The sequence below is a fragment of the Ranitomeya imitator genome, chromosome 2 (genome assembly GCF_032444005.1).
Source record: "Ranitomeya imitator isolate aRanImi1 chromosome 2, aRanImi1.pri, whole genome shotgun sequence".
Taxonomy (NCBI): Eukaryota; Metazoa; Chordata; class Amphibia; order Anura; family Dendrobatidae; genus Ranitomeya; species Ranitomeya imitator.
Genome location: NC_091283.1, coordinates 55,637,530 through 55,656,639, shown reverse-complemented (window position 1 = coordinate 55,656,639; position 19,110 = coordinate 55,637,530). Strand labels below are relative to the sequence as shown.

General features: G+C 50.7%; 1 protein-coding gene across 3 annotated transcripts in view; it reads right to left on the bottom strand.

Annotated features, from left to right (window-relative positions):
- The window catches only part of SIPA1L3 (signal induced proliferation associated 1 like 3), a 133,615-nt gene extending 114,906 nt beyond the window's left edge, over nucleotides 1-18,709 (bottom strand). For all 3 annotated transcript variants that reach the window (XM_069746774.1, XM_069746777.1, XM_069746778.1), the window contains exon 1: nucleotides 18,613-18,709. The gene's annotated coding sequence lies outside the window, so the exon portion shown is untranslated. The remainder of the gene's footprint in view (nucleotides 1-18,612) is intronic.
- Nucleotides 18,710-19,110: the final 401 nt, after the last annotated feature.

The window sequence follows — 19,110 nt, the reverse complement described above, 5'->3', positions numbered from 1 at the left end:
CAGAGAGGGGAGAGAGCCCCGGGCGCGCGCAGAGAGGGGAGAGAGCCCCGGGCGCGCGCAGAGAGGGGAGAGAGCCCCGGGCGCGCGCAGAGAGGGGAGAGAGCCCCGGGCGCGCGCAGAGAGGGGAGAGAGCCCCGGGCGCGCGCAGAGAGGGGAGAGAGCCCCGGGCGCGCGCAGAGAGGGGAGAGAGCCCCGGGCGCGCGCAGAGAGGGGAGAGAGCCCCGGGCGCGCGCAGAGAGGGGAGAGAGCCCCGGGCGCGCGCAGAGAGGGGAGAGAGCCCCGGGCGCGCGCAGAGAGGGGAGAGAGCCCCGGGCGCGCGCAGAGAGGGGAGAGAGCCCCGGGCGCGCGCAGAGAGGGGAGAGAGCCCCGGGCGCGCGCAGAGAGGGGAGAGAGCCCCGGGCGCGCGCAGAGAGGCTCCCTCCGGCTTCTCCTTTAATGAGCTCACATTGATTGACAGGTCTCATTCTTGTATAAAAAGCTATGACCACTAATCGAACATAGTATGAAAAGCAGGGTGTGACTGATAAGTTAAAAAATAACTTTTAATCAATATTGTGTAAAAAAATGTTCAAAGAAAAACAAAATCACAAACAAAGTCACAAAAATCACACTCGGCTGTGTGCTGAATAAAGATAACTCTGATGTCACTCAGAAGATCCAAGAGGCAAAATTATCACCTATATATCCCTCCAAATATACAGGGAGCACAATACTACATGCAATTTCTATAGAATGCTCAATATGAGGACTCAGGTTGAAACCCACATTTGGAAAATCATAGGTCAACAACATTGGATAAAGAGCAAAATTCCAAATAAATATAGCCCATTACATAAACCTTAGCCCAACACCATAGTGAAGGAATGATCTCACCTCATGTTTCTGATTGATCAGGTGAATCCCGGACCATAGTCGCTGGTATGGTGTCTCATTCTATACACAAATATGGAGACCGATCAATCCTGTCTAGTTGGGCAGCGATAAGTCAAACAAACCGTCCAGAGGTAGCACAGTGATGCCGTGGAAGAAGTCTGCGGAAACCCTAGTCTAAAGGCCCATTTAGATCTGGTATATGGCACTCCTGTTGTCATGGGTGCCCAAGAAGCGGTCCTCTCCGTATAAACGCCGGTAATGAAGAACTCGGTACTCAGATATGAGAAGTAGATGAAAGTATTTATTCTTGTGCAATCCAAAAGAGAAGGTGTGACGTTTCGATCCATAATCCTGTATCTATGTCTGACGGAAAAGATTGAAAGAACAGCGAGGATGACAAGCGCTGTGGATGGGGGTGACCCATGGTGCGAGGACGCTGGCCAGCAAACACAAAAAATGCTTGTTCGCATTTATGTCGTATAAACCCGACATAAGAATAAGACTAGTGTTCTAGATTCTAATTATAAGTGTCCATACACATTACATGAATGTCTATCATTTACTCGGTATAGGGGTGTCCCAACCTGACCCCGATGGCAGATATCAGAGCAAAGAAAAAGTTGGTTGTAATGGATTTCAACTTCCCGGATAGGGACATAAGGGGTCCCTACAAGAACCTGACAGATATTAGATTAACATTGGCTGAACCTGCCGATAAGATTGGGCTTGGCCAACAGTCTAATGAATACGGGGTCCCCAATAGATCATTGTTGGGGTAATTAAGGATCCGGCGTGTCTAACTCGGGACTAGATATGCCACCACTAGGGGGGTCTGACATTAGTTCTCTCCAGTGTTCTCTAATCAGCAGAGAAAGTGCCGAGATCACTCCTGAGATCACTCCTGAGATCACTCCTGAGATCACTCCTGAGATCACTCCTGAGATCACTCCTGAGATCACTCCTGAGATCACTCCTGAGATCACTCCTGAGATCACTCCTGAGATCACTCCTGAGATCACTCCTGAGATCACTCCTGAGATCACTCCTGAGATCACTCCTGAGATCACTCCCGGCAGAGCGATAGGCGGACAATTATCTTATGTGTTTGGGGGCTTTACTGCCCTCTACCCATGAAACCCATAGGTTTGGTGGTGGGAGGGTGTGTGAGATTTCTTCGGATGGCTGCTATCCCAGTGTACGGCCAGCTTTCATCAATCCACTTTATCCAGCCAGAAAACAACTATCCGTGAACTCTCCCACCTCACCGGCGCTGTGAATAGGATTCTCACCGATCCAAGGTCAGTCCGCTCTCCTTGGCCGGGAAGCAATCTGTCCTAGAAATGATGCAGTATGCAACGCTGAATGAAAACATTCAGCAAGAAGAATGAAGTTATGAGTGGGTGGCATAGTAATCCGGCCAACGAGCGTTCCAGTTCACTTCTCCCCAAGCCTATGCAGCAGGTTACAGAAGATCTCCCAGGAACGGGCTGATAAGGAGTCACAATAGAGAAGGGAGATAAGCCGGGGTCAGGCCAATTCAGGAAAGCAGGTTACCATATAAAAAACTGATTTTGTGAGAATGGGTTTGGCTGTTCCGTATTTGAAGCTCACAACGATCAGCCACATTGCCCGATATTGCTATGGCTCCAACCCGTCAAGACCTGAACTCGACAAGACCTCCGAACATGTCCTGCATAAACCTTTCCAGTAATTTCGTTATAGGTGGGCTAACCTTGACTCCCCGCGGCCACCATTGAGCCTCATGCCCCCAAAGACACCTTCGTTGGGTCACTGGTTTTTCTTCATTGGGTTGTGTTTAGAAGGCACCAACCACTGCATACTGGGAATAACCTACAAGATTTTACAATATTAGAGACACTGTGAAACCAATCTTCCCAATTTGGCCCCAGATTTGGTGATTTCCAGCTTGAAACACATCAGAACCGACTGTTCACTTATGGGATAATATAATCCGCACCTTGACAGGGCAGCCGTAGTCATCACATAATCACTCAATTAATATGATAGAGAAGACATCGGTGGCTGCCCATGCTACTACCAGTGAGGTATCGGAAGCTTTCTATAATTGGAGGTACACCGCCAATGATTATTTGACCATTTCTTTGAAATTCGGAAGTCATTCTTTACTGGAAGTAACCGAACATCTTGTTTTTACACTGCGCTGCACATAAATCTCTATATTAACCTACCACACAACCTATGCTCAGCATTCGCCTAAAGAACTAAGACCAATATCTTCCATTATCCGAACCTCCCAGTCTAAGTGCTGCAGCAATGCTTTTCTAGTGCTGCACCAGTTCCCTGGAATGCATTACCCCAGACACTCAGGTTCATTCTCGAGGACGACATATTCAAGTGTTAGCTCAAAACACATCTTTTTTTAGAAAGGCCTATTACATTTCCTAATCAAACTATTCCAAGTTTAATTAAACTATGCACTCAAAAACGCACATATCTGTATATACACAGATTTTATGGTCGTTATCCTTTTTATAAAAGAAGATGTACAAAAGAAGCTCTTTATTGTTTGTGTTGCTCCTCTATACCATCATTCTGTGCACAATGAGGAGTGTCATTGTCGTTGGCAGCGCGTGTTCTGCCGATGTGCTGCTGAGAACAATGACCTTTACACAAAATCATTTCACATGACGAATGAGTATTTTCCTTTGTGGCATGTTTAGGCCCCTTCCACACAATTTTCTGCCGTCAGTCACAATCCATTGGCTCGACGGATCAGTCACAGATTGTGAAAAACTGATGTGATGGATCCGTTTTTTTTGGACGGATCCAACTAGTGGATCTGGCTAATTGGATCGGAGCATGCTCAGTTTAAAAAAAAAAAAAACAGAATCCGTCGCCGAATTCTATCATTTGACAGATCTGGCACCATAGGCTTCCATTCCAGCAAGCAACAGACGGCGACGGATCCGTCGCTGTCCGTGTTTTCGACGTACACGAAAAATGTTACTTTGTCCGTTGTCTCCAGCCGCCACACAAACAATATTCTACAGATCCGGCGAACGACGGATGAAACGTGAGGCCATCCTTCGCTAATACAAGTCAATGAGAGGAAAAAAAAAGGATCCGGCGGCATCAGTCGCCGGATCCGTTTTTGTTTTTTTTTTCAAAATTCAACGGAATGTGACTGATGGCAAAAAACTGATGTGTGATAGGGGCTTAGACTGATCGATTACCACTCCTAGAAACGCTCACTACCAAAAATTGTCGCATGGGTATGTGCACGCGACGTCTGTGGAACTCAGGCGAAACTAGAATTTTCCAAGAAAACTCTTCAAGAAACGAAAATGGGTCTTCCATCACCATCCCCAGGTCCAACAATGAGTCTCTACTGCTGATGTCAACAGAGCTGCAGCCAATCAACGAGTTCAGCGGCTCGTGCCGTCAACTCAGGCAGAACCGCTGAGCTCACTTATTGGCTGCAGTGCTGTTGACCATAAGACAGACTCAGTGTTGGACGTGGGGAGGGTGAGTGAGTAAAGTGAAGGGATTTTGTTTTTCTACAAAACTTCCCTGCTTTTTTTTTTTGTTTTTAGACTAGAAAACCCGTTTAAGCTCCTGAGAGCAGGGCCCTCCTAGTGTTTAGCCGTTTAATCTGCCGGTGTGTACTTTCTGCCACGGAAAATGTTGCCGTTATATAAAAATGAATATTTTTTTTTTTATTTTTATTTTTTTACCACGTGTTCACTTTTGTGATGTTCCATATAAGCCACTGACATGTGAACACAATCTGGCCCCTTGGCACTTCTGTGTGGCCCTAACGTCAGCCAGGTCACTGTCATTATTGGGATGAGTGTCACCACCACAGCCCAGACATCAATGCAGACTTTGAAGACTTGTTGTGTTTGACAAGAGCTTGTTGGGACAAGATAAGGGCCGGGCTGTGACTAGAAGAACAAAGAGGACCTACTGGAACAAAGGCCTCAGCCGGCCTGACAAGAAGTCGCTGTGACACTTCCTAATGCAAACATCCACACGCTCGGCTGCCCACCAAATGTTCTGGGCACCCCGTGCAAACACACTGCTGTGTACCAGGCTCTGGCAGACACAATATGGACCCTGGGACTACAGCAGGCCCGAGATATTCTACAAAACCAGGAGAAAAACAAAACTTACACCAAGATCTCCAGACACCAATCCTCCTGTTCCCAGTCCCGAGACCACTAGAACAAGGGGAGCTTCTGCCATCTCTCAAAAAAATCCATCCGCAGGCACCACAAATCTATCATCAGCGGCTCTACAATATTACATCCACCTTAATTCCCTGGGCTAATTAAAATTAAGATTTGCTAGCCAAAAGCTTCCTCGAGTCCAGACAGGACTAATCAGCTTATACAGATTTCATGTCTGCAATACTAAAAACACACCAAATACCCCACAAGAGACCCTCGAGGTTCAAGTTAAAGGGGATTAGGTGGCACATTCCTCTAAGTCTTCCTTATAATGTTACCGACAATGTTGGTGGGTTTTGGGTTCACATGGTACAAAATATTTAGACGCTGGTGCGCAATTGGTTCCAAGTTAATACATTTTTTTTTTTTTTTTTTTTTTTAGAGGGGGGAGAATGAATCCATTGATGTACGGAATGTTGGAATAGGCTATATGACAACATGGCTATGGTATGGAGTGTATGTTTTAAGCAGATTTTGGAGCAGAAACTTTCCGAATCTCAAAAAACTTTGAGTTTCCGCTCAATTTCTGATCCAGAAACTCAGCAAAATGGCTCCCCCATACCAGGAGATGACATTCGAGGCCCTTGAAGAAAGCCTCTGATGTACGCCAATATATAGGTGAACAGTGGCATGGCATACGAGGGCCATTAATTAACGCGTAAAACTATAGTCATGTCGGAAATATAGTGGTGGTCATTGTAGTGCCGAAACCTCCAACGATGACTAAAATGGAGTGCTGACCCCCTTTTAGGCTGAAGGCAGACTCAAGAGATGGTCTTCGGTCTCGGAGTAGAGCAGTGCATAACAAAGTTTTTGAACTGGTAAAATTGGAGAGGGTCTCCATACCCACACGTCCACCAATTGAAACTTCAGGCATGTAAAAAGTTTTCAGAAATCACTCTTTGTACCGTTTTGGTCAGTGGAGATCCAATAATGTGCAGGTACAACAGGAGATGGGTTGATCAATGGCGGCACATGGTTTACGGCATGCACATGGAAGAATGCAAACAAAAGCAGAAATTCAGAAAATGCTGGCGAGGAGACGGCAAGGTAGCATTACATCCATATATTCGGAGGGGTCCGGAAAGGAGGTAGGGCTGATTGGGAGTATAAAATGCAGGACAGCAGCATCACAGGCAGAGCGGACTGTAATAACAGGCTGGTTGTCAGTCGCTAGGACCCCCATGACCCATAATTTCCATATCTCCAGCTCCCGGGCTGCCCTCTAGAATCCCTCTCTATACAAACAGCAGCTGTTGCTCGAGTTCCCATTCCTCACCTTCAGGCCACAAATGTTAATATCGTCCTGTCATCTGCCTTCATTCCGCTCTAATAGACGTTTCTTGCAGAGCGCACGACGTTCACCCCTTCGTTGCCGCAACAAGGCAAACATCCCAGGTCTCGTCTGTCCCAAGTTCACGGTGTACAAATTCCACATATATGGAGGGTAGCGGTACAATTTGCAGAGGGGGCGCCCAGTTGGCCCTTGGACACATAACCTGCTTGAACTTTCCACATTTGCCGCAACAGTTGTGATGCCAGGGCCATGAAATTCAGTTTCAGCTGTTACACCAAGTTTAGGATACACTTACAGAGCCTGCGGCACCAAAATGGGCTCAATCTACTAATTATATTCAAAAAATAATACTGTTAACTAATGCATATATGCATCATGTCAGGGTACTGCTCTTGTGGCTTTACATGAGGCCTACACCGATTCCAGTGTCGCTGCATGACCATTTCAATATACAAGGGTGACAATTTTCGGTGCTCCCATTAAAATGAATTAAGAAAGCTGAACAGATTGACATGTCATGTATCATGTCACTTTTTAACCAATTCCAGTAATAAAAAAAAGAAAAAGAAAGAAGGAATGAAAAAAAAAACATTTTGCAGCTTGTACTGAGCAGTGTGAGATGTTCACATCAGCAGGGAGGAGGCACAGTGAGAAGCAACCTAGGTGGGCAGGTTCAGCAGCAGGGAAGAAAGGGAGCGAGAAGATGTCAATCAGGCTAGGAGGATGAAGATTCAGCAGCAGGAGAGAGGCACACTAAAAAGAAAAACATCAATAAGGCTTGGTGGATAAAAAGATTGGCAGTTGTAATGAGGAGGGGCACTGAGGAGCTGTCAACCAGGCTACCTGGAGGGATAGTGAGGTTCTGTCAATCTGGCCAGGTGAGCAGAGAGGGAGGACACTACAGAGCGGATGGGTTGGAGATTCAGCAGTAGCAGTGAGAAGACACCTTGAGGAGCTGTCAATCAGGTTAGTTGGGAGAAGATTCAGCAGCAGGGAGGAGGGATAGTGAGGTTCTGTCAATCAGGCCAGGTGAGCAGAGAGGAGACACTAGAGCGGATAGGTTGGAGATTCAGCAGTAGCAGTGAGAAGACACCTTGAGGAGCTGTCAATAAGGTTAGTTGGGAGAAGATTCAGCAGCAGGGAGGAGGGATAGTGAGGTACTGTCAATCAGGCCAGGTGAGCAGAGAGGAGACACTACAGAGCGGATGGGTTGGAGATTCAGCAGTAGAAGTGAGAAGACACCTTGAGGAGCTGTCAATCAGGTTAGTTGGGAGAAGATTCAGCAGCAGGGAGGAGGGATAGTGAGGTTCTTACAATCAGGCCAGGTGAGCAGAGAGGAGACACTACAGAGCGGATGGGTTGGAGATTCAGCAGTAGCAGTGAGAAGACACCTTGAAGAGCTGTGAATCAGGTTAGTTGGGAGAAGATTCAGCAGCAGGGAGGAGGGATAGTGAGGTTCTGTCAATCAGGCCAGGTGAGCAGAGAGGAGACACTACAGAGCGGATGGGTTGGAGATTCAGCAGTAGCAGTGAAGAGATACAGTGAGGATCTGTCAATCAGGCTAGTCAGGGGAACAACTCAGCAGCAGGGAGGAGGGGCACTGAGAAGCTGTCAATAAAGCTAGGTGAATTTTAGAATTATGCAGTCATTCCAAGGTGGACTACCAAAGTAAGTGCACCAGCCTCATCAGATCAAGATCTGAACAACACCTTAAAGCTTGCAAGTAAGAGTTAGCTGTGACTGATTCTATAGTATAAACTAATAAATCAAACCTAGAAACCAACACCTGTTTAACAACTTATGAAGCAGAAAGACTCAGCTACTGAAGGGTGTATGGGCACCTTTCCTCTGTTTTTAACCTATGACATCACCTTGGACTGAATGCATTCAGGTAAATGCTAGTTTTGTAGGAAAGTGTAGACTGAAGGATTTCTCTCTCCACCCACCCCACAGAGAGAAAACACACATACCGCAGCTCTAATTAGACAATGAATAATAGAGTCCTTATTTGTGCCAGAAAGCAGAGCATTCACTGTCAATTATACTGGCGAACATCATTCCCAACGTGTAAGAACTGTCAGAGACGACCAAGGAAGCGATTACGGTACCTAGAAGACTGGAAGCTAGTCACTCACACAAGGATCTCCACCACAGTCTTGGAGTCACGCATCTATCCAATAAGACCCCTTCACTTAATAAAATCCAATACGTCCAACCAAAGTCTATACACATTAGATGGGTGGCTGTTCCCATTGAAATCAGCAAGTTTGGCAATGATCATCTTTAGAGATGGATATAATCATCATGGCTGCTAAAACGCCAAAATCACAGAATGCAGATGAGGGTCCTGTCCAAACACTACACTGTAGACATGTTGTCATTTACTGCCTGGAGAATTCCTTTAAGTACACAGACCTCTCTGCCTTCAGATATTTGCTTTGTACAGTTACCCACAAGCTTTGATATTGGTTCCTGTATAATAGTCTGTTTGATTACTGTGTAAACTGGTATTTCAATCAAGCTGAAGACTGAGCGTCTATATTCAGCCCTTAATCCTAAAGTCAACCACGCATTCCTCCATTTTCATCGTAATTCGGCCTCTACAGAGCTGCACTGTTATAACGCTGAAACGACACAGGATCTCAGCTGTGTAAACAGGACGGCGGCGAACATTCATCCTAATAAGACAAATATACAGAGAAATAACGCGCACAATGGCGGGAAAAAAAAAAGGCCGAAAACCTCAAAATTAAAATGTAAAGAAAAACAACAATCGTCATTGTACAGCTTTATACAAGGGGGCCGTACATCGTCTGGAGATGGCACATCACAATGATGACCACGTGGACAGTAGAGGAACCATTAGCCTGACAGCGCAAAGCATCTCACTTGTAATACAGCCGTGCTTGGCTTACTTTGGCCAAGAGCAAATTAAAGGGCTAGACCATCTCGGGCATTTATAGCATTCACAGGATGTACCATAAATGTCTGACAGATGAAGGTCGCACCTTTGGGATACACACCACTATATAAGTGTGTAATCTCACTCTCTAATGACTTCTGTAGGACTCACAAATATAGTGAAAAGAGAGGATCTATCAGGAATTTATGGCACTATTGATATGTCCAGACGATGTAGAATAGGCAAAAAAAACCACAAAGTAATAATAATAGTTAAAGCACATACTGTATAGTTTGGCAAGCAGACATTTGAAAAGTGGGTGGTGAGTAAATTGCAAAAGTAGGGGGTGGATTTAAAAGGGATATTCTCATTCTCAACCAATTACAATGAAAAAAAAAAGAATAAGAAAACTTAAAATTCTGATATTCACATACAGCTCTGTGTGATTCTTTCTGCTCCGCTCTGTAGCGGTGGCACTGGCGCTCCGGCCTGGAGATGACTGCTACAATTGCATCTTTGTGCTCATGCCTGCTTCTGGCACCAAGCGTTTGAGAAGGAAAAATGGGTTAAATGCTCATCCAGTGGGGCCTAGATCCTGTGGGGTACGTGGCCCCCTGAAGCCATCGTGTTTATGCCCACGTTGCTGCAATGTTTGACAAGTGTCTAAGATGTCAAGTAGTTGTAGGTGCAAAGCGACAGCGAAACACGATAGACAGAGGGGGTCAGAAGAGACTGAAAAGAGTGACAGAGAGGGGGCAGACACAGGACTGCGGGAGAGGAAGGCAGCAGGGAGACTGACGAGTCTACAAAAGGCTGAAACAGGGTGAAGAAGGAAAATATTACATCAAAGTGTACCCGTCCTTTCACATCAAGTCTGTAGAAAAACATTGCGCAGGTTCCTTCATCCTCCTCAACAAGGTGAAGCTGCTTGTGAGACTCACACCAATCGACTCATACTTTGTAACCTTGCACTGTTTTTCAATGTTGCTCTAAATCAGTATTCTGCCAGCACTGTAGGTACTAGAAATTCCTTTACCTCAATTCCAAGCAGGCCATTGTTCATACAATTTGTCCAACTAGTTGCCTGCCCTTATCGGAAAGCCCTGCCACCCCCCTGTAACGAGGCAATGCGCCACCCTGCCACTCCCTGTAGCAAGACAAAGCCTCACCCTGCCACTTCCTGTAGCAAGACAAAGCCCGGTCATGTCACTTCCTGTAAGGACAAACCATTCCCTAACACTTCCAATGGAGACAAAGCCACACCCTACAATTTCCTGTACATACACAAAGCCCCGCCTTACCACTTCCTGTAGCACAACAAAGCTCCAACCACTTCCTGTAGTGAGACAGTCCCACTCTACCACTTCCTGTAGAGACAGCTCTACTCTACCACTTCCTGTACCGAGACAAAGCCCCACCCTACCACTTCCTGCAATAATAATTATAAAAAATAAAGATTATTATTAGAATATTTAGCGCTAACATATTATGCAGCACTTAACAGACATTATCATGGCTGTCCCCAATGGGGCTCACAATCTAAATTCCCTATCAGTAGGTCTTTGGAATGTGGGAGGAAACCGGAAACCCTGGAGGAAACCCACACAAACACGGGGAGAACATACAAACTCTTTGCAGATGTTGTCCTTGGTGGGATTTGAACCCAGGACTCCAGGGCTGCAGATAGCCCCCCCTACCACTTCCAGCAAGACAAAGCCACGCCCTACCACTTCCTGTAGAGAGAAAAGGCCCCACCCTACCACTTCCTGTAAAGAGAGAAAGCCAGGCTCTACCACTTCCTGCAGAAAGACAAAGCCCCACGCTGCCACTTCCTGTAAAGAGGGAAAGCCCAGCTCTACCACTTCCTGTAAAGAGGGAAAGCCCAGCTCTACCACTTCCTGTAAAGAGGGAAAGCCCAGCTCTACCACTTCCTGTAAAGAGGGAAAGCCCAGCTCTACCACTTCCTGTAAAGAGGGAAAGCCCAGCTCTACCACTTCCTGTAAAGAGGGAAAGCCCAGCTCTACCACTTCCTGTAAAGAGGGAAAGCCCAGCTCTACCACTTCCTGTAAAGAGGGAAAGCCCAGCTCTACCACTTCCTGTAAAGAGGGAAAGCCCAGCTCTACCACTTCCTGTAAAGAGGGAAAGCCCAGCTCTACCACTTCCTGTAAAGAGGGAAAGCCCAGCTCTACCACTTCCTGTAAAGAGGGAAAGCCCAGCTCTACCACTTCCCGTAAAGAGGGAAAGCCCAGCTCTACCACTTCCCGTAAAGAGGGAAAGCCCAGCTCTACCACTTCCCGTAAAGAGGGAAAGCCCAGCTCTACCACTTCCTGTAAAGAAAGACCAGCTCTACCACTTCCTGTAAAGAGATAAAGCCCAACCCTACCACTTCCTGTAAAGAAAGCCCAGCTCTACCACTTCCTGCAGCGAGACAAAGCCCCGCCCTACCACTTCCTGTAGAGAGAAGGCCCCCACCTACCACTTCCTGTAGCGAGAAAGCCCAGCTCTACCACTTCCTGTAAAGAGAGAAGGCCCAGCTCTACCACTTCCTGCAGCGAGACAAAGCCCAGCTCTACCACTTCCTGTAAAGAGAGAAGGCCCCCACCTACCACTTCCTGTAGCGAGACAAAGCCCAGCTCTATCACTTCCTGTAAAGAGATAAAGCCCCACCCTACCACTTCCTGTAAAGAGAGAAAGCCCAGCTCTACCACTTCCTGTAGAGAGACAAAGCCCCACCCTACCACTTCCTGTAAAGAAAGCCAGGCTCTACCACTTCCTGTAGTGAGACAAAGCCCCGACCTACCACTTCCTGTAAAGAGAAAGCTCCGCCCTACCACTTCCTGTAGCGAGACAAAGCCCCGCCCTACCACTTCCTGCAGCGAGACAAAGCCCCGCCCTACCACTTCCTGCAGCGAGACAAAGCCCCGCCCTACCACTTCCTGCAGCGAGACAACGCCCCACCCTACAAATTCCATTAATCTATCTCAACATCTATGCTGATAGATTACACTCGTCAAGACACTAATCATTGGTTGCAGTGGCCAGGTGAGTAAAGTACGGGACAACATCCCTTCCCTTCCAGGTCTGGACGCCCAAAGTGGCTGCTGTAGATTTAAAGAGAAAGTCAAGCTTATGTAACTGTCTTATGGTACCCAACCCCTATTTTCCATAATGAAAAAAAAAATAGTTTGGAAAATCCTTTTAACCCACATCCTTAGCGGTCACCTATATCATCAGGCCTGAAGCACATGGCAGATGTGTGTGCTACCATAGGTCATCGGTGATGTATGAGGCATCCTATTATACCGCCATACAGAGCTGTAAATTAAGAAGGTTAAACGGGTACCTAACAGTACTGCAGCACCAGGGCAGGACAATGGAACAAAATACAAACGGACATTCAGGGCAAAAAAGTGAGAAAGACGTGTGCTGATAAATACCCATATAATCCGGTATCCGACCAGCACCGCCACATACACGGTGCAGAAGAACCGAGAAGAGAACAATAGGGAACGACGTGGATTAGTGACAAGGACATCTGCTAGGGAGAGAGGATAGTGGGTAGACAAGACTACAACTCCCACAATCCCCTTGAGAAAAGCCAATACCAGGACGAGCAGCTGTCTGAAGGGATAAGGAAACAATTTAACCTGCAGACGGAGCTTGTCTGGATCAGCGCCACTCACCAGATAACTTTATAAAGCCCAAAATCAATCATTAAGTGCTCGCTAATTAACCATCTGATTATCTGCCACGATGAGAGTCAGGACAGCTGTGACGTGGGAGACTTTCTGCATTACCGAGTGTGCTGGCCTTCTGTGTGAACTAACACACAAAAAAAAAAAAGCATTAAAATGTCATTTATTTCTGCACAGAGCCCCACACACAAAACCTACAATTAGTCAGATCCACGGACGTCACTGTGCAGATCCTCACCCACACAGAGATGGCAATAGGAAGACAGGGAGCGGAGGAAGCTGGAAGTGCATGCAATTGTGTGCGGGATTATATACGGTGTATATATAGCACCATATACAATAGCTCTGCACAAACTGCTGAGGACCTCATTGTACAAATTCTGATCATTTGCATTATATTTCCTCCACTTTACTATGTTAAACCAGGGTGAAAATCCACAGCAGAAATGTGCAGGATGCAGATTTCCAATCCGGAGCGCAGGTGAATTTACGCTGCGGGTTATCTCTGCGGCCTGCGGTGCTACCTCGCTGCGCAGCACATTTTACTACACCGAATATGTAGCGGAAAATCCGTTCTCCATCCGTCCCACGTGGATTTTTCTTTTCCATCCAATTCATACAAAGGTTCCAGCAGGAAAAAAATAGTACCATATTGTGAGGTGTCCCCATATAATAAGGCATCATACAGAGGCATCAAGGCTCAGACAGCGTTGTTATACACAAGAGAAAATAATGTAGTTGTTTCACCTGCAGTCCTATGTAACACACTGTTTTTCCAGTATATATAGATCCCATAAATACATCCCTAGTGCACAAAATACAACTCTTTCCACATGGATCCTAAACCTCAGTTCTGCCAGCAGGTGACAAGTGGCGCACCTGTACATCGGGGAGACGGTAGTATCTGGCGGCAGCTCGTATATTAGGTGATAAGCGTCTCAGTGAGAGACATCCGGCTCTGCAGCTGCTCCAGACACTGTAAGGCCATTTCCCAATTTTCCACACATTCATAAGATTTCACGAGAAAGCACAAATTACAAGAAAAATGTCTTCTCTTACAGAAAAAAAGCCTATCTGATGCATTAGCAGTCATCTGAACCATCACCTGTCTAGTATGTGCTGCTGCCACCTTTTCGCCACCTGCCCCGTACGCGTCGCTGCCACCTGCCCCGTAGGCTTCGCTGCCACCTTTTCGCCACCTGCCCCGTACGCGACGCTGCCACCTTTTCACCACCTGCCCCGTACGCTGCACTGCCACCTTTTGGCCACCTGCCCCGTACGCATCGCTGTCACCTTTTGGCCACCTGCCCCGTACGCTGCACTGCCACCTTTTCGCCACCTGCCCCGTACGCTTCGCTGCCACCTTTTGGCCACCTGCCCCGTACGCATCGCTGTCACCTTTTGGCCACCTGCCCCGTACGCATCGCTGTCACCTTTTGGCCACCTGCCCCATACACGTCGCTGCCACCTAGATACCACCTGCCCTGTATACGCCATAGCCACCTAAACATCATCTGCCCTGTATTCCCCGAGGCCACCTAAATACCACCTGCCCCGTATGCGCCACTGCCACCTAATGCCAAATTTCAAAACCAGGACCCTCCATTAACACTTTCATGACACCTGACCTGTACAAGCATGGACACTGAATGCCCCTCGATTCTACCTGCAGAGGACACCTGTGCTCCACGGTCCTGCAGTGACTACATCGCTCTGTGGCATCTCTGACCGACAGGGATCACTGCTTTGCTATTGTCCGAATTCACTGACTAATGAGTCCCTCTCCTAGGAGTGATAACATTACACCATCCTCCATCAGTCAGCGCTCTCTTGTTGACTCGGACCCCGTCTTTTCCATTTCTGTGCATGACAATATCCCCATAATTCCAGGTATGTTATATCACCCCTTGCCCTGTACCAGTAGCATATACTCGTCCTCACCCCGTGGACTGCAAAGTCCCAACGCCGAGCTCCTTATCTGTACTACCCCAGAGCGCCGGACGTGACCTGCTGGTGGAGCATATCGTAAATGAGGTGACGAGGGGGGCAGGAGGTCCGGACCCAGAACTTTCTGGCTCAAACCATCAGGGTCCTGGGCACTTAAAGGACACAGACCTTGTTCACATCATGCCTGGACCTGATGAGTGGAAACAATGCATGTACTAGGTGTACCCGTCCTAGCTACACACTGCCCCTCCGCACTGGACTCTCCACCCACCGGGTAAGAGTTGTGCCATTATTAGGACACTTATTGGACAGCACATGTACAGAATCTCATACATCGTAGTGATAAGCTGAATGATGGCGGCACAGCACTGCCCTACGTGGGGCGCACACAGGAAAGCGAGGTAAAGTCAGACGCGCCAGCAAATATTCTGAGTGGGGGTCTATCACCTGAAAATGAGGCAATGACGTACAGATACCAACTGGTCGTATGTATGCAATCATTTCGCAGTGACTACCATGCACCATCAACCTCCAACAACCAACATCCCAGAGCCAGACTAGAGGACCACCAACATCAGCTGCACACAGGACCCCTTCCACGGTTACTGTCTGGCAGCACCCCCCATATAACCTGCACCAGTGATTACCCCAAATTAAAATGCAGCAATTCACCCCCTCAGGGCAGATGTGCCACTGATGCAACCGGAAAGGGGGCCACAGAGGTAAGGGGGCCACTAGCACGTCCAAAGCAGGCGGAATTCGGCACTGCAGTGGGCCCATATACTGTTTTCGCACAGGGGCCTCTTCTGTCAACGCACATGGTAACATGCACCCCTTCCCCTTAAAGTGCTCCCCCAAATTAATATACACCCTTCCCCCTAACATGTACCAGTCCCTTTAATATTTTAATATGCACCCAAACTGCTTGTACCACCAGGAGTAAATATTAAAGAGTCCCCTGCGGGGACTCCTCCTCCCTCAGTACCCCCATCAGCTGTTCCCCTCTCCCATGGTGACATGTGCACCGGCTACTCTCCGTGTGCACCGGCTCCTCTCCTCCCCTGGTGTGCCCCGGCTCCTCTCCTCTCCCCTGCTGTGCCCCGGCTCCTCTGCTCTCCCCTGGTGTGCCCCGGCTCCTCTCCTCTCCCCTGGTGTGCCCCGGCTCCTCTCCTTCTCATACCCGGCTCCTCTCCTCTCCTCCCCTGGTGTGCCCCGGCTCCTCTCCTCTCCCCTGGTGTGCCCCGGCTCCTCTCCTCTCCCCTGGTGTGCCCCGGCTCCTCTCCTCTCCCCTGGTGTGCCCCGGCTCCTCTCCTCTCCCCTGGTGTGCCCCGGCTCCTCTCCTCTCCCCTGGTGTGCCCCGGCTCCTCTCCTCTCCCCTGGTGTGCCCCGGCTCCTCTCCTATCCCCTGGTGTGCCCCGGCTCCTCTGCTTCTCATACCCGGCTCCTCTCCTCCCCTGGTGTGCCCCGGCTCCTCTCCTCTCCCCCTGGTGTGCCCCGGCTCCTCTCCTCTCCCCTGGTGTGCCCCGGCTCCTCTCCCCTCCCCTGGTGTGCCCCGGCCCTCTCCCCTGCTGTGCCCCGGCTCCTCTCCTCTCCCCTGGTGTGCCCCGGCTCCGCTCCTCTCCTCTCCCCTGGTGTGCCCCGGCTCCTCTCCTCTCCCCTGCTGTGCCCCGGCTCCTCTCCTCTCCCCTGGTGTGCCCCGGCTTCTCTCCCCTGGTGTGCCCCGGCTCGGCTCCTCTCCTCTGCTGTGCCCCGGCTCCTCTCCTCTCCCCTGGTGTGCCCCGGCTTCTCTCCCCTGGTGTGCCCCGGCTCCTCTCCTCCCCTGGTGTGCCCCGGCTCCTCTCCTCCCCTGGTGTGCCCCGGCTCCTCTCCTCCCCTGGTGTGCCCCGGCTCCTCTCCTTTCCCCTGGTGTGCCCCGGCTCCTCTCCTTTCCCCTGGTGTGCCCCGGCTCCTCTCCTCCCCTGGTGTGCCCCGGCTCCTCTCCTTTCCCCTGGTGTGCCCCGGCTCCTCTCCTCTCCTCTGGTGTGCCCCGGCTCCTCTCCCCTGGTGTGCCCCGGCTCCTCTCCTCCCCTGGTGTGCCCCGGCTCCTCTCCTCTCCCCTGGTGTGCCCCGGCTCCTCTCCTCTCCCCTGCTGTGCCCAGGCTCCTCTCCTCTCCCCTGCTGTGCCCCGGCTCCTCTCCTCTCCCCTGCTGTGCCCCGGCTCCTCTCCTCTCCCCTGCTGTGCCCCGGCTCCTCTCCTCTCCCCTGGTGTGCCCCGGCTCCTCTCCTCTCCCCTGGTGTGCCCCGGCTCCTCTCCTCTCCCCTGGTGTGCCCCGGCTCCTCTCCTTCTCATACCCGGCTCCTCTCCTCTCCCCTGGTGTGCCCCGGCTCCTCTCCTCTGGTGTGCCCCGGCTCCTCTCCTCTCCCCTGGTGTGCCCCGGCTTCTCTCCCCTGGTGTGCCCCGGCTCCTCTCCTCCCCTGGTGTGCCCCGGCTCCTCTCCTCCCCTGGTGTGCCCCGGCTCCTCTCCTCTCCCCTGGTGTGCCCCGGCTCCTCTCCTCCCCTGGTGTGCCCCGGCTCCTCTCCTCTCCCCTGGTGTGCCCCGGCTCCTCTCCTCTCCCCTGCTGTGCCCCGGCTCCTCTCCTCTCCCCTGGTGTGCCCCGGCTCCTCTCCTCTCCCCTGGTGTGCCCCGGCTCCTCTCCTCTCCCCTGGTGTGCCCCGGCTCCTCTCCTCTCCCCTGGTGTGCCCCGGCTCCTCTCCTCTCCCCTGGTGTGCCCCGGCTCCTCTCCTCTCCCCTGGTGTGCCCCGGCTCCTCTCCTCTCCTCTGGTGTGCCCCGGCTCCTCTCCTCCCCTGGTGTGCCCCGGCTCCTCTCCTCCCCTGGTGTGCCCCGGCTCCTCTCCTCTCCCCTGGTGTGCCCCGGCTCCTCTCCTCTGGTGTGCCCCGGCTCCTCTCCTCTCCTCTGGTGTGCCCCGGCTCCTCTCCTCTCCCCTGGTGTGCCCCGGCTCCTCTCCTCTGGTGTGCCCCGGCTCCTCTCCTCTCCCCTGGTGTGCCCCGGCTCCTCTCCTCTCCCCTGGTGTGCCCCGGCTCCTCTCCTTTCCCCTGGTGTGCCCCGGCTCCTCTCCTCTCCCCTGGTGTGCCCCGGCTCCTCTCCTCTCCCCTGCTGTGCCCCGGCTCCTCTCCTCTCCCCTGGTGTGCCCCGGCTCCTCTCCTCTCCCCTGGTGTGCCCCGGCTCCTCTCCTCTCCTCTGGTGTGCCCCGGCTCCTCTCCTCTCCCCTGGTGTGCCCCGGCTCCTCTCCTCTCCCCTGGTGTGCCCCGGCTCCTCTCCTCTGGTGTGCCCCGGCTCCTCTCCTCTCCCCTGGTGTGCCCCGGCTCCTCTCCTCTCCCCTGGTGTGCCCCGGCTCCTCTCCTCTCCCCTGCTGTGCCCCGGCTCCTCTCCTCTCCCCCGGCTCCTCTCCCCTGCTGTGCCCCGGCTCCTCTCCTCCCTGTGCCCCGGTGTGCACCACCATCTCCAGCAGCGGCCGCCTCACACACCGCACATTTCCCCTCACACTTTGCCCCCACAGGAGCAGCCCTGTCCCTGCCCCCAGCTCCTGCCCACCGCACCGCCAGCCGGACACTTTCTCCACCGTGCGCCCCTTCTAGTCACCCCCGGCAGCTGTGAGCCCGCGCCCCGTCACACTTCCCCCGAGTTTCCCGTGTTTCCAGCACTTACCAGCTGCGGCTTCCCCGAAACCCGACTCCAGCCCGTGTCCTCCTGCTCCGATCCCACAGCGAGCGACACTTCAGGACACGCCCACCGCCGCGCCACTCCTCCCGCCTCTGCACTCCCCGCCACAGCCCCGCCCACAAACCAATATGGCCGCCGCTTCCTGCCATCCAACCTCTCACGCCAACCAACTTTTTTTTTTTTTTACAGCTTTATTATCATGTACAATGTCCAAATATTGACAGTGAATGTTATAGTAGCCTGATGGCGAATTTCATGGTCACATTATATGGAATATGAATTAATTTAATTTATTTGTAAGCAGCACATCAGCAATGACATTGATATAGCGTTTAGTTGTCAACTTTCGTTCATTTCTTTCCACATTCATTATATATCTTGTCATTTATGCCTTATTTTTCTATTGCGCACCTTTTTCGCATGAAAATAATGACACCGAAACTGATGATGCGTTTACAATTGCTGACAAATACCCCAGAAAGC